A 13,426-nucleotide genomic window follows, 5' to 3' on the forward strand; every position below is an offset into this window, starting at 1 on the left:
GTTGCTATGCATGTTCGTCTTGTCTGAAGTAAGAGCGATCTACCACCTTATGGTTAAGCATGCATATTGTTAGAGAAGAACATTGGGCCGCTAACTAAAGCCATGATCCATGGTGGAAGTTTCAGTTTTGGAAATATATCCTCAATCTCATATGAGAAAATTATTAATTGTTGTTACATGCTTATGCATAAAAGAGGAGTCCATTATCTGTTGTCTATGTTGTCCCGGTATGGATGTCTAAGTTGAGAATAATCAATAGCGAGAAATCCAATGCGAGCTTTCTCCTTAGACCTTTGTACAGGCGGCATAGAGGTACCCCTTTGTGACACTTGGTTAAAACATGTGCATTGTGATGATCCGGTAGTCTAAGCTAATTAGGACAAGGTGCGGGCACTATTAGTACACTATGCATGAGGCTTGCAACTTGTAAGATGTAATTTACATGATACATATGCTTTATTACTACCGTTGACAAAATTGTTTCATGTTTTCAAAATCAAAGCTCTAGCACAAATATAGCAATCGATGCTTTTCCTCTATGGAGGACAATTCTTTTACTTTCAATGTTGAGTCAGTTCACCTATTTCTCTCCACCTCAAGAAGCAAACACTTGTGTGAACTGTGCATTGATTCCTACATATTTGCTTATTGCACTTATTATATTACTCTATGTTGACAATATCCATGAGATATACATGTTACAAGTTGAAAGCAACCGCTGAAACTTAATCTTCCTTTGTGTTGCTTCAATGCTTTTACTATGAATTATTGCTTTATGAGTTAACTCTTATGCAAGACTTATTGATGCTTGTCTTGAAGTGCTATTCATGAAAAGTCTTTGCTTTATGATTCACTTGTTTACTCATGTCATATACATTGTTTTGATCGCTGCATTCACTACATATGCTTTACAAATAGTATGATCAAGGTTATGATGGGATGTCACTCAGAAATTATCCGTGTTATCGTTTTACCTGCTCGGGACGAGCAGAACTAAGCTTGGGGATGCTGATACGTCTCCGACGTATCGATAATTTCTTATGTTCCATGCCACATTATTGATGTTATCTACATGTTTTATGCACACTTTATGTCATATTTGTGCATTTTCTGGAACTAACCTATTAACAAGATGCCGAAGTGCCGATTCTTGTTTTCTGCTTGTTTTTGGTTTCAGAAATCCTAGTAACGAAATATTCTCGGAATTGGACGAAATCAACGCCCAGGGTCCTATTTTGCCACGAAGCTTCCAGAAGTCCGAAGAGGAGATGAAGTGGGGCCACGAGGTGGCCACACCCTAGGGCGGCGCGGCCCCCCTTGGCCGCGCGGCCCTGTGGTGTGGGGCCCTCGTGCCGCCTCTTGACCTGCCCTTCCGCCTACTTAAAGCCTCCATTGCGAAACCCCCGCACGAGAGCCACGATACGGAAAACCTTCCAGAGACGCCGCCGCCGCCGATCCCATCTCGGGGATCCAGAGATCGCCTCCGGCACCCTGCCGGAGAGGGGAATCATCTCCTGAGGACTCTACGCCGCCATGGTCGCCTCCGGAGTGATGTGTGAGTAGTCTACCCCTGGACTATGGGTCCATAGCAGTAGCTAGATGGTTGTCTTCTCCCCATTGTGCTTCATTGTCGGATCTTGTGAGCTGCCTAACATGATCAAGATCATCTATCTGTAAGTCTATATGTTGCGTTTGTTGGGATCCGATGAATAGAGAATACTTGTTATGTTGATTATCAAAGTTATGTCTATGTGTTGTTTATGATCTTGCATGCTCTCCGTTATTAGTAGATGCTCTGGCCAAGTTGATGCTAGTAACTCCAAGAGGGAGCATTTATGCTCGATAGTGGGTTCATGTCTCCGTGAATCTGGAGGGGTGACAAGAACCTCTAAGGTTATGGATGTGCTGTTGCCACTAGGGATAAAACATTGGTGCTATGTTCGAGGATGTAGTCACTGATTACATTACGCGCAATACTTAATGCAATTGTCTGTTGTTAGCAACTTAATACTGGAGGGGGTTCGGATGATAACCTGAAGGTGGACTTTTTAGGCATAGATGCATGCTGGATGGCGGTCTATGTACTTTGTCGTAATGCCCAATTAAATCTCACTATACTCATCATAATATGTATGTGCATGGTCATGCCCTCTTTATTTGTCAATTGCCCAACTGTAATTTGTTCACCCAACATGCTGTTTATCTTATGGGAGAGACACCTCTAGTGAACTGTGGACCCCGGTCCAATTCTCTATACTGAAATACAATCTACTGCAATACTGTTCTACTGTTTTCTGCAAACAATCATCTTCCACACAATACGGTTAATCTTTTGTTACAGCAAGCCGGTGAGATTAACAACCTCACTGTTTCGTTGGGGCAAAGTACTTTGGTTGTGTTGTGCAGGTTCCACGTTGGCGCCGGAATCTCTGGTGTTGCGCCGCACTACATCCCGCCGCCATCAACCTTCAACGTGCTTCTTGACTCCTACTGGTTCGATTAAACCTTGGTTTCTTACTGAGGGAAACTTGCCGCTGTGCGCATCACACCTTCCTCTTGGGGTTCCCAACGGACGTGTCAACTACACGCATCACACACAGATAAATTGTGATACAAAACACATTGCAATCATAAAGAGATATAAATAAGCACTTCACTATGCCATTCATAACAGTGAATAAGTATTCTGTGAAATATAGCCTAAGAGACCCACACGGTGCACACACTGTCACCTTTACACACGTGGGACAAGGAGTCTCCGGAGATCACATAAGTAAAACCCACTTGACTAGCATAATGACATCTAGATTACAAGCATCATCATATGAATCTCAATCATGTAAGGCAGCTCATGAGATTATTGTATTGAAGCACATAAGAGAGAGATTAACCACATAGCTACCAGTACAGCCCCGAGCCTCGATGGAGAACTACTCCCTCCTCATGGGAGACAGCAGCGTTGATGAAGATGGCGGTGATGTTGATGGAGAAGCCTTCCGGGGGCACTTCCCCGTCCCGGCGGCGTGCCGGAACAGAGACTCCTGTCCCCCAGATCTTGGCTTCGCGATGGCGGCGGCTCTGGAAGGTTTTCTCTGGTTTTGTCGAACGTGGTAGGGTTTTCGCGACGGAGACTTTAAGTAGGCGGAAGGGCAAGGTCGGTGGAGTCCTGGTGGGGCCACACACTAGGCCGGCGCAACCAGGGCTTGGGACGCGCCGCGCTACTATGTCCCCACCTCGTGGCCCCACTTTGTTTCCCCTTCGGACTTCTGGAAGCTTCGTGGAAAAATAGGACCCTGGGCGTTGATTTCGTCCAATTCCGAGAATATTTCCTTACTAGGATTTCTGAAACCAAAAACAACAGAAAACAGCAACTGGCCCTTCGGCATCTCGTCAATAGGTTAGTTCCGGAAAACGCATAATAATGACATAAAATGTGTATAAAACATGTAGGTATCATCAATAAAGTAGCATGGAACATAAGAAATTATAGATACGTTTGAGACGTATCAGTACTCTTTACTCGTACTGTGGTATGTGGTCTCTTATGAACTTATTCATATGCTTGCAAGACATTAGACGACATTCCACCGAGAGGGCCCAGAGTATATCTATCCGTCATCGGGATGGACAAATCCCACTGTTGATCCATATGCCTCAACTCATACTTTCCGGATACTTAATCCCACCTTTATAACCACCCATTTACGCAGTGGCGTTTGATGTAATCAAAGTACCTTTCCAGCATAAGTGATTTACATGATCTCATGGTCATAAGGACTAGGTAACTATGTATCGAAAGCTTATAGCAAATAACTTAATGACGTGATCTTATGCTACGCTTAATTGGGTGTGTCCATTACATCATTCATATAATGATATAACCTTGTTATTAATAACATCCAATGTTCATGATTATGAAACTAATCATCTATTAATCAAGAAGCTAGTTAAGAGGCTTACTAGGGACTCATTGTTGTTTACATAACACACATGTATCAATGTTTCGGTTAATACAATTATAGCATGGTATATAAACATTTATCATAAACATAAAGATATATAATAACCACTTTTATTATTGCCTCTTGGGCATATCTCCAACAGAGGGAGTTATTCTTTGTCTCTATGTCGATGACATATTGATATTCGGGACCAGCCTTACTGTGATTAAGGAGGTCAAGGAGTTCCTATCTCGTTGTTTTGAGATGAAGGACTTGGGAGTAGCTGATGTGATCTTAAACATCAAGCTGCTGAAGGATGACGATAGTGGGATTACACTGCTTCAGTCCCACTATGTGGAAAAGATCCTGAGTCGCTTCGGGTATAGCGATTGCAAATCTTCTCCAACGCCTTATGATCCTAGTGTGATAATTCGTAAGAATAAAAGGATTGCTAGAGATCAATTGCGATATTCGCAGATCATTGGCTCGCCAGCGCCACGAGGCCTGACATCTCCTTTGCTGTAAGTAAACTCAGCCGTTTTGTGTCTAGACCTGGAGATGTTCATTGGCATGCTCTTGAGAGAGTTTTGCGCTATTTGAAAGGTACTGCGAGTTATGGCATTCACTATACTGGGTATCCAAGGGTACTTGATGGTTATAGTGATGGATTTTGGATATCTGTTGATGATGAGACTATGGCCACTCGTGGTTATTTTTTTACACTTGTAGGTGGCGCTGTTTCCTGGAAGTCTTGCAAGCAGACCATCATTACGAGGTCTACTATGGAAGTAGAACTCACAGCATTAGACACAGCCACTGTTGAAGCAGAGTGGCTTCGTGAGCTTTTGATGGACTTACCTGTGGTTGAGAAACCAATACCCGCTATTCCTATGAACTGTGATAATCAAACTGTGATCGTCAAAGTAAACAGTTCTAAGGATAATATAAAGTCATCAAGGCATGTGAAGAGGAGACTGAAAACTGTCAGGAAAATGAGAAACTCCGGAGTTATAGCGTTGGATTACATCCATACGTCTAGAAACCTGGCAGACCCCTTCACAAAGGGACTATCACGAAATGTGATAGAAAATGCATCGAGGGAGATGGGTATGAGACCCACACTATGAGCTGCCCACGGTGGTAACCCACTCTATGTGATCGGAGATCCCGTGAATTAGAACTGGGAGACAAGCTGTTGGTCAGCTGGGAGGAGAGTATATATCCCTATAGCAATTTTACCACTCCGTAAGATGCAATACTCTCCTAATCTGCATGGCAGGTTGATAATTATCTTAATGTGTTCTAAGTGGCTTATTTTAGCAGAGATGTTGTCCTGCAGAATATCTTTTAAAGAACACACCTATATGGGTCTGATTGTTAAACGTCGCAATCTATGAGAGTTGGGTGCTCTCTAGTAAACTCATGAAAGGCCCTGGAGTATGACGTATAAGCTCCAAACCGCGAGGAAGCCTCACGGCAGCCTAGTATCGGTCTAGGCTTTGTATGAAGCTAGTGCGCAGAAAACTTGTAGTTCAAGGCATAGTCCACTATCCAAGTTGCAATCTAGTGTAATATGAAGCTTTAAGTGGAAGTTCAACTTAACAGTCTCCACAACATACCGGTATATAAAACAATGTTCTGGAAACTTAATGATGAGATGTGCCAATGAGAGTTTGTGGGGATTGCTGGAATTTTGGGCATTTGGCCTTTGGCCCATGGCCCATTATCAAATTCTGAAACTCACATGGCCCATTCCAATAATCAGTGGCAGCACTAGTGGGGGCTAAAGTTTAGTCCCACATTGCTAGTTGGGAGAGAGTTGGAGTGGTATATAAGGTGGGCTGTTCTACTCCTAGTAAGTGAGTGAGAAGAGAGAGAGAGAGCCCTCGCGCACTCCTCCTCCTCCGCTGCCCGCCTCGCCTCGTCACGACACATCACGTCACGACGCGCCGCGGGTTGCAGGAATCTCGCCGAGCCGAGCTTATCTTTTTGCTGTTTGGGAAATTAATTGTGTAATCAATTTCGAGTCATTAACGGACGCGTTACTCAGCCGTTTTGCCTTCCGGTTTTTCTGGATCGTGGCTGTGCTGACTCGGACGTGGGCTGCGCCCCACGACCTTCCCGAACCACACTATATAAGCGCGGACGTCAACCCTAGTCTGCATCAGACACATATGCGACTACCTGTTTCCAGTTCATTGCGCCGCCGCCTTCGTCTTCCTCATCCCGTCTGTCGGCGTGCACCGACTGCCGGGACAGTAGGCCTCCGAAACCCTGCCTCTCGTGAACCTGTACGGGTGAGGGGCAATCAGGTTTTTGGGGAGCGCTCAGGCGCGACTACTGGCATCACGATGTCGTCATCGGACGACGAGTTCCTCCACACCGACAACTTCTTCCCGAACCTCAACGACTTCTTCGACAACCTCAACATGGGCGACAACGACGCTGTTGTGAAGTATGTGATCTTGTCGTTTCTCTTTCAGTTTCTGTTAGAGTTTCTTCTTCTAGTTTTTGTGGTAGATGCGATCGGTTTATCTTGTTTAGATGTGATCTGTTCATCTATCTTGTTTATTTGTTGTTTTCGTAGTCATGATTTATCAATTACTCATACGGATTATTTCATATGGATATTTGCTTATATATTCAACACATGCTACAGTGCTTTTATATCCACAAGTCGTAAACATGATAGCCCAAGGAAAACCCTTCCTCACCACAACGGACGCGAGTGGATGTGTTATGATCTCACAATCCACAAAGTTTTTTCCAACAATTGGTGCAGAGAAAAGATAGTCGGAGAGGAGATGGAGCAAAATCTAATCTAACTTGTCACGAAGCACGCATCTCAAGGACGACCAATACTATAGTGGTTTCTATTGGTTACCTTTCGAACTAGAGAAGATGAAGGAGAGAGGAAGAGGATGCCAGGTGGGTCGTCTAGGACAGGTCGAGGGGAGAAGAGGGATACCAAAGATGTGAGTGGATGAAGCAAATATAGCAAATGCACTCAATCATAAAATTTTATTTTTCTTATTATCATGATTTTTAAGAGAGAAAAAACAGTTGCTTCAAAAACAGTTTTCTTATTTTCAAAGTTGTATGACATATAATTAGTTTAGATACAACAAATAAAGATGCAGCCAACACTGATGACTCCATTTTTGTTTTGTTGTGTTTATAATAAATATATATATTCTACATTAGTACTAACTCCTTTTCTCTGGCAGAGATTTTCTATTATTATTAGTTCATTTTAATTTAATATAGCTCCGTCCTTGAGATAGCGCGCGCTCGTGGCGAGCCGTCGTCCCCAACGTCGACACGTAGTGCGACGGAATGGCACCATCTCCGCACCGAAAGGTCCACTCGAATAGTTTCACATGCATGGTGCGCATCTGCATCGGGTGCCTTTCTGCTATCGACGTCACGCCGGCCGTATGGTGGAGACGATGATGCGCCACATGCTCTTGTCAGTTTCCTGGTGCCTGGAGGGTAGCACTAAAGGCTATGCGGATCGGGGCTCAAATTGATTGTTTTCAGAAACAACATGGCGTGTGGTACTCCACTGGAGCTGCTACTGTCCCGCCGGCCTTGGCAAGCACCGAGCGAACCACCTTTTAAAAGGGTCGCCGGCACCGGAGCTCGCACTCCTCCCCGCGACAAGAAATTACCACTGTTGCGCTACTATTACGAGTCACAACTACTTTTAGCAGTAATCTTTTCAAGTCAGTACCATCTCTCAACAATGAATCGCGCAAATCACTGATAGACAATGTATTGCCCGTTGTAGTCCCACCAGCAGGCCTGATGACTGATGTGGACAAACGTCGGTCGCCCAACCGTTCGCTCCCACGTCGCACCTCGCACGGCGGCACAGCAGGCAGCACGTCCAGCTGCTGCGCCGTCCGAGCGGCTTCACGTAGTGCATGCGCGGCAGCAGCAGCTTCTCGTCGGCATGCATCAGCGTCAGCCAGGACACGCAGGTGAACAAGATGGCCAACTCCAGCTCGCCCATCTTGCGCACGTCGACGAGGTGCACAGCCGTGAGGTGAGCGCGTAGTTGATGACGTACATCTGGTTGGTGTCGACCGTGGAGAGGAGGATGCCACGTTCCCACCGAGCGAACCACCAGTAAAATGGTCGCCTTTTTTCCCGATCGCCAATGCATGGCAATGGGGGCAGTCCTACTTGATAGCAATGGTTCTTGCATTGTTGCTGCTAGCGAGCCGATGGTTGGCCTCGCTTCCCCTAAGCTGGTAGAAGCCTTAGCGCTTCGGCGTGCGATGGAGATTGCCAGGGAAAGGGGTCATGATAAGATTATCTTCGTCTCCGACTGTCTATCATTAATTCAGCGGATCTCTCCGGCAAGCTCGGATCGGTCTCCAGTTGGATCAGTGGTGTTGGACATCAAAGAACTTGCTTCTTCCGTTTCTTTTTGTCACGTTAATCGCTCTCTTAATGAAACCGCACATATTTTGTCTAGGACTTGCGATGTCGCTAGCAAAGATTTTATTTCCAGTTTAGTCCCGGATTGTATCCGGAAGACTCTTTGTATTGATGTTATGTGATCAATAAAGTGTCGTGTTCATTTCAAAAAAAGTTAAAATGGTCGCCCGCACCGAGCTCGCACTCCTCCCCGCTCCCTTCCTGGCCGTCCTGGTCAGCACTCCACAACTAGCAGAGTTAAGACCCAACTCTAGCAGATTCTATAAGAGCATCTCTAGCAAAGTCTATAAAAACACGAACCGAAAATTCGGAGTTCAGTGCACCGAACTCGTGTTTACGGGTCGGAAAATGGCTGGCGTAGAACAGAACCCGTAAACCAGATTGTTTTACAGTTTTGGTTTACGGGTTCTGTTCTACGCCAACGGATTTCGAACCCGTAAAGGCAGGATTTTTTCATAGAATTCATATGCAACAGATAGAACAATCGATCATAATTAATCAAATAATTATCCAAATTATTACAACACATAAACAATAGTCTGAACCAAATTATTACAACGGTTTTGAAAAAATTGAACCAATAAAACATGTCTCAACCAAATTAAAAAACTCTCGGAAAAATAGACAAATGAACAAATGTCTCACCAATGATTCATGTGACAAACAAATGAATGGAATGGTAGGATCACAGGCGACGGCCATGTCGCTGCCAGTGGTGCATCTTCAGATCATAGACGAGCTGAGCATGGGTACTGGCATTCTCAATCTGCCAATGAGTTTCAAGGAAAGCTTCAATGCGAGTCGATTGCGTTTGGGTTCCACTCGGGTGCCAACATTGTCATAGAAGCAGGGCAAGCTCAACTCTCTTTCATCCTCGATGATCATGTTGTGAAGAATCACACAACATGTCATGATGTTGACAAGGGTTTTCTTATCCCAAAATCAGGCTGGGCCACGAACAATGGCAAACCTTGCTTGAAAAACACCAAAGGCCCTCTCAATGTCCTTGTGAGCTGCTTCTTGAGCTTTGGAAAATTCAGCTTCTATTCTATCTTGGGGATCCTTGACAGACTTAACAAAAGTTGCCCAATCTGAATAGATGTCATCGGCTAGGTAATATCCCATTGTGTACTCATTGTTCATGACCTTGTAGTTGCAAGTGGGTGCTTCCCCATTTACTAATTTGGCAAACAAATGGGACCTTTGCAGCACGTTGATGTCATTGAGTGTCCTTGGCAAACCAAAAATCAGTGCCAAATCCACAAATCTTGTGATGCAACGGCCTCAAGTATAATGGTTGCATCTTTGCTCTTGCTACATTACTGTCCATGCCATGCCTTTGGACAATTCTTCCATGTCCAATGCATATAATCGAGACTACCAAGCATGCCCTGCCAACCTCTTTTCTCATTTATCTCCATGAAGCGTTTGGTGTCATCCTCATTGGGAGCTCGGAGATAGGTTGGCCCAAACAATTTGATAATGAGGCGAGCAAACCTGCGGACCGACTCCGATGTAGTATCTTTTGCCAATTCGAAGATACTCGTCGGTGTAATCCGCAGGGATGCCATACACAATGACCCTCATGGCAGCAGAGATCTTTTAGAACACGCTTAAACCCATCACCCCGGCGGCATTTCTACGTTGCTTGAAGTAATTCGAATTGGCTTCGCAGGCCTTGATGATTCGGACGAACAAGCTACGCCGCATGCGATACCTCCTACGGAACAAATGGGGAGGATAGGTAGGTACCTCGGCGAAGTAGTCCTCCATCAGCTGCTCGTGCCTGAGGAGGTGATTCCACTGGATGTGGTTCCAGCCCATCACGTACCCGCGCCTCCGATTCAGCAGCTTCGCGCGGTCCTCCGGCTCCTTGACGAAGAGGAGGAGCATGGTGGCCTCCAACTCGTCGTCCTGGAGCAGCTCGTCGAGGTCGGAATCGTTCGAGCTCGATGAATCCGATAGATCGACATCGAGGAACTCGTCGGCTGAGCTCATCCTCGATTCGGACGGAGCGGCGGCGGCACCCGGAGCTGGGTGAGGAATAGCGGGCGGGGTGCGCAGCGACCTGCGCTACCTCTGGGAAGCGGGGCTCGGGCGAATCGGGCGGTGCGACGGCGGCGAAGTGTGGTGGCGGCGCTGGGGGGAAGAGAGCGAGCGGTTGCGTCAGCTGAAATTTTAGCGCGCCCTAGATACGGATCAAGCGTTCGGTTCGCTCAAGCGACCCCTACAAATACAGGCCGTTTTGGGTTTTCGGTCTCGGCCCGATTTTTTTTTTGCGGTTTTGGTCCTTTTACGGTCAGTGATCGGCGCCATTTTTCAGCCCGAACCCGTAAACTGGCGGTTATTTTTCGGTTTTCGGGCTCTGCTAGAGATGCTCTAAGTCTCCATCGGTTTTGGAACTGAAATGGAATGGAATGGTTCCGTTCCAGAGGAATGGAATGGTTCCATCCCCGCGTTCGGTTCGGGAAAAAAGAACGAAATGGTACCCCTTTTTTGTTCGGTTGGAGGAATTAGAGAGCAGAACGGAGTGAGATTAAAATAATCTTTTGTCTCAAAATCGTAATTAACAATGACAAATGGCTTTTTAAATCTCAAAATCGTAATTAAGGCCTTTTAATCTCAAAATCGTAGTTAACAATATTTTTGTTCGGTTGGGGGGAATTTGAGAGCAGAACGAATTGAGGTTCAACTTTATTTTTTGTGTCTCGAAATTGTAATTAACATTGGAAAATGATCTTTTTAATCTCAAAATTGTAATTAACAAGGGCTAATTATTTTTCAGCTTGATTTGTGGAGTGCTTCGTAATTAACACGGCTAGTTAACAACCATTCCACCACATTTCTCTGATTCGGTAGAATGGATGCATTCCACATATGGAGAGAATATTCCCTTTCGAGGAACCACTTGGTTTCGTTCCATTTCGCAACCGAACACAAGAATTTACTCTAGGGCGGAATGGTTCCGTTCCATTCCACTTGGTTCTGGAACCGAACACACCCTAAGTCTCCATCCCTAAACTCGCGAGTACATGCGCGATAAACATGAATTCTACGCTCGCATAGACCATGACCGATCCCGTAAAGGAAACCTAAAACAACATATTCAGGAATATGCCAAAAAAAAGTCCATTTTCTTCTTTTTCTTCGATTTTCTTTCCATTTCCCTCTTCTTCGTCCCAATAACTGCCATGCCCCAACCCATGCCACCTACACCCACGCAGTTACGCTCGAGTCGGCCGCCGCCCATCCCTTGCCCGGACTAAAAGCCAAACAACCTTCGCTAAAATGCGTCGACCGAGCCAACAATCTCGCTGCGCTAACGACATAAGATTGTCACCCATGCCAAGACAACCAACAGCCCCACCACAACATAGTTCCTGAGGCCGCCACCTCGATGCACAAACATCATCTTCTCGGGGCAGCTGCCCCGACATCCGCCAATAGCCAACGCGAACTCTCTGTTATGATGCCTCCAAGAAGGGAGCGACGTAGCATCCGCAATCGCCCACCCGAGGACCCGGAACTAGGGATTTCTCTCGGCGAGGCCAAACACTCTCGCGGGTGTAGACGGAGCTCCACAACAAGTGTCTCCAAGGAGGAAACTGTTAGATGTATATATTTGTATATTGTAGTTCCCCCATATGTTAGGGGGCTTCCTGCATATTTGCACCTGTACCTGTACTATATATTGTGCCCTTTGGCCCCTTGGTAATATAACAAGTCTATTACCCTAACATGGTATGAGAGCAATAGGTAGCTCCTCTCCTCGCAGCCGCCGCCGCCGCCCGCCTTGGCCTTCTGCCGCGCCGTGCGCCGCCGCCTTGGCCTTCGCCGTTGCGCCCGGCCGCCGTCCGCTGCCTCTCCCTCGGCCGCCTCCTGTCTCGGCCGCCGTCCGCCGCCTCCCGTCTCCGTCCGGCCGCCACCCCCGTCCGCCCTCCCCGGCCGCTCCGCCCCTTGCCCACTACCGGCCGCCGCGTTCGGCCGCCATCCGGCCGCCATCTCCGCCCACGTCCGGCTGCTCCGCCCCCGTCCGCCCGCTAGCCTGCTCCGCCCACGTCCGGCCGCTCCGCCCCCGTCCCCATCTGCGTGCGTGATTCGATTGGGAGTTGACCCGATCTAGATCCCGTCTCGAAAAAAAAGAGCTATGTCTTCCTCGTCAGGCTATCTTGCGATTTATCGCTGCCCGATGATTTTTGATGGCGCGAATTATCCTGATTTCGCTGCCCTTATGCGTGTCCACATGCGTGGTCTTCGTCTTTGGGGTGTGATTTCTGGCGAGGTCCCCTGTCCGCCGCGCCCCACTGCTCCTACGACGCCTATTCCACCGACGCCCGTTGCCCTTGCTCCCGATGCTACTCAGGAGGTCAAGGATGCAGCCAAGAGTGCTGATGATACTGCTGTGGCTGAGTATGACCGGAAGGTCCAGGAGTATTCTACCACTGTTGCGACGTACCGGCTGGATCTGACTGACTACACTCAGTGGATAGATGAGGATGCTCGTGCTGCTGCTGTTCACACTTCCAGTGTTCTGCCTCAGTATGCTGCTGAGTTCATGGGTCTTCCCACTGTTGCTGCTTAGTGGGCTTTTCTTCATCAACGCTATCAGCCGTCTGGGGATGCTCTTTACCTATCTGTGGTTCGCCAGGAGCATGCTCTTCAGCAGGGTGATTCCACTATTTATGAGTTCTATACTCAGAGTGCTGCTATCTGGCGCCAGCTTGATTCTCTTCGTACAGCTGTGTGTGCCACCTGTCCCTGATGTCTGACTGTGCACGCGGATCTAGAATTTCACGCGTATTTGAGTTCTTGCCGTGGCTCCGCAAGGAGTTTGAGCCTCGTCGTGCCCAGCTGCTTGCTCGTGGTCGTGTTCCGCTCTCTGAGGTACAGTCCAACCTTCGTGTTGAGGAGACTCGTCTTTGTGGTGCTGGCCTTCTTGAGGTTCCCTCTGTACTTGCTGCTCGTGGTCCTCCTGTGCCGTCTGCTCGTGGTCCTCCTGTGCCGTCGGCTTCGTTGCGGTCTCCAGTACCGCCGATACT

The sequence above is a fragment of the Lolium perenne genome, chromosome 4 (genome assembly GCF_019359855.2).
Source record: "Lolium perenne isolate Kyuss_39 chromosome 4, Kyuss_2.0, whole genome shotgun sequence".
Lineage (NCBI taxonomy): Eukaryota > Viridiplantae > Streptophyta > Magnoliopsida > Poales > Poaceae > Lolium > Lolium perenne.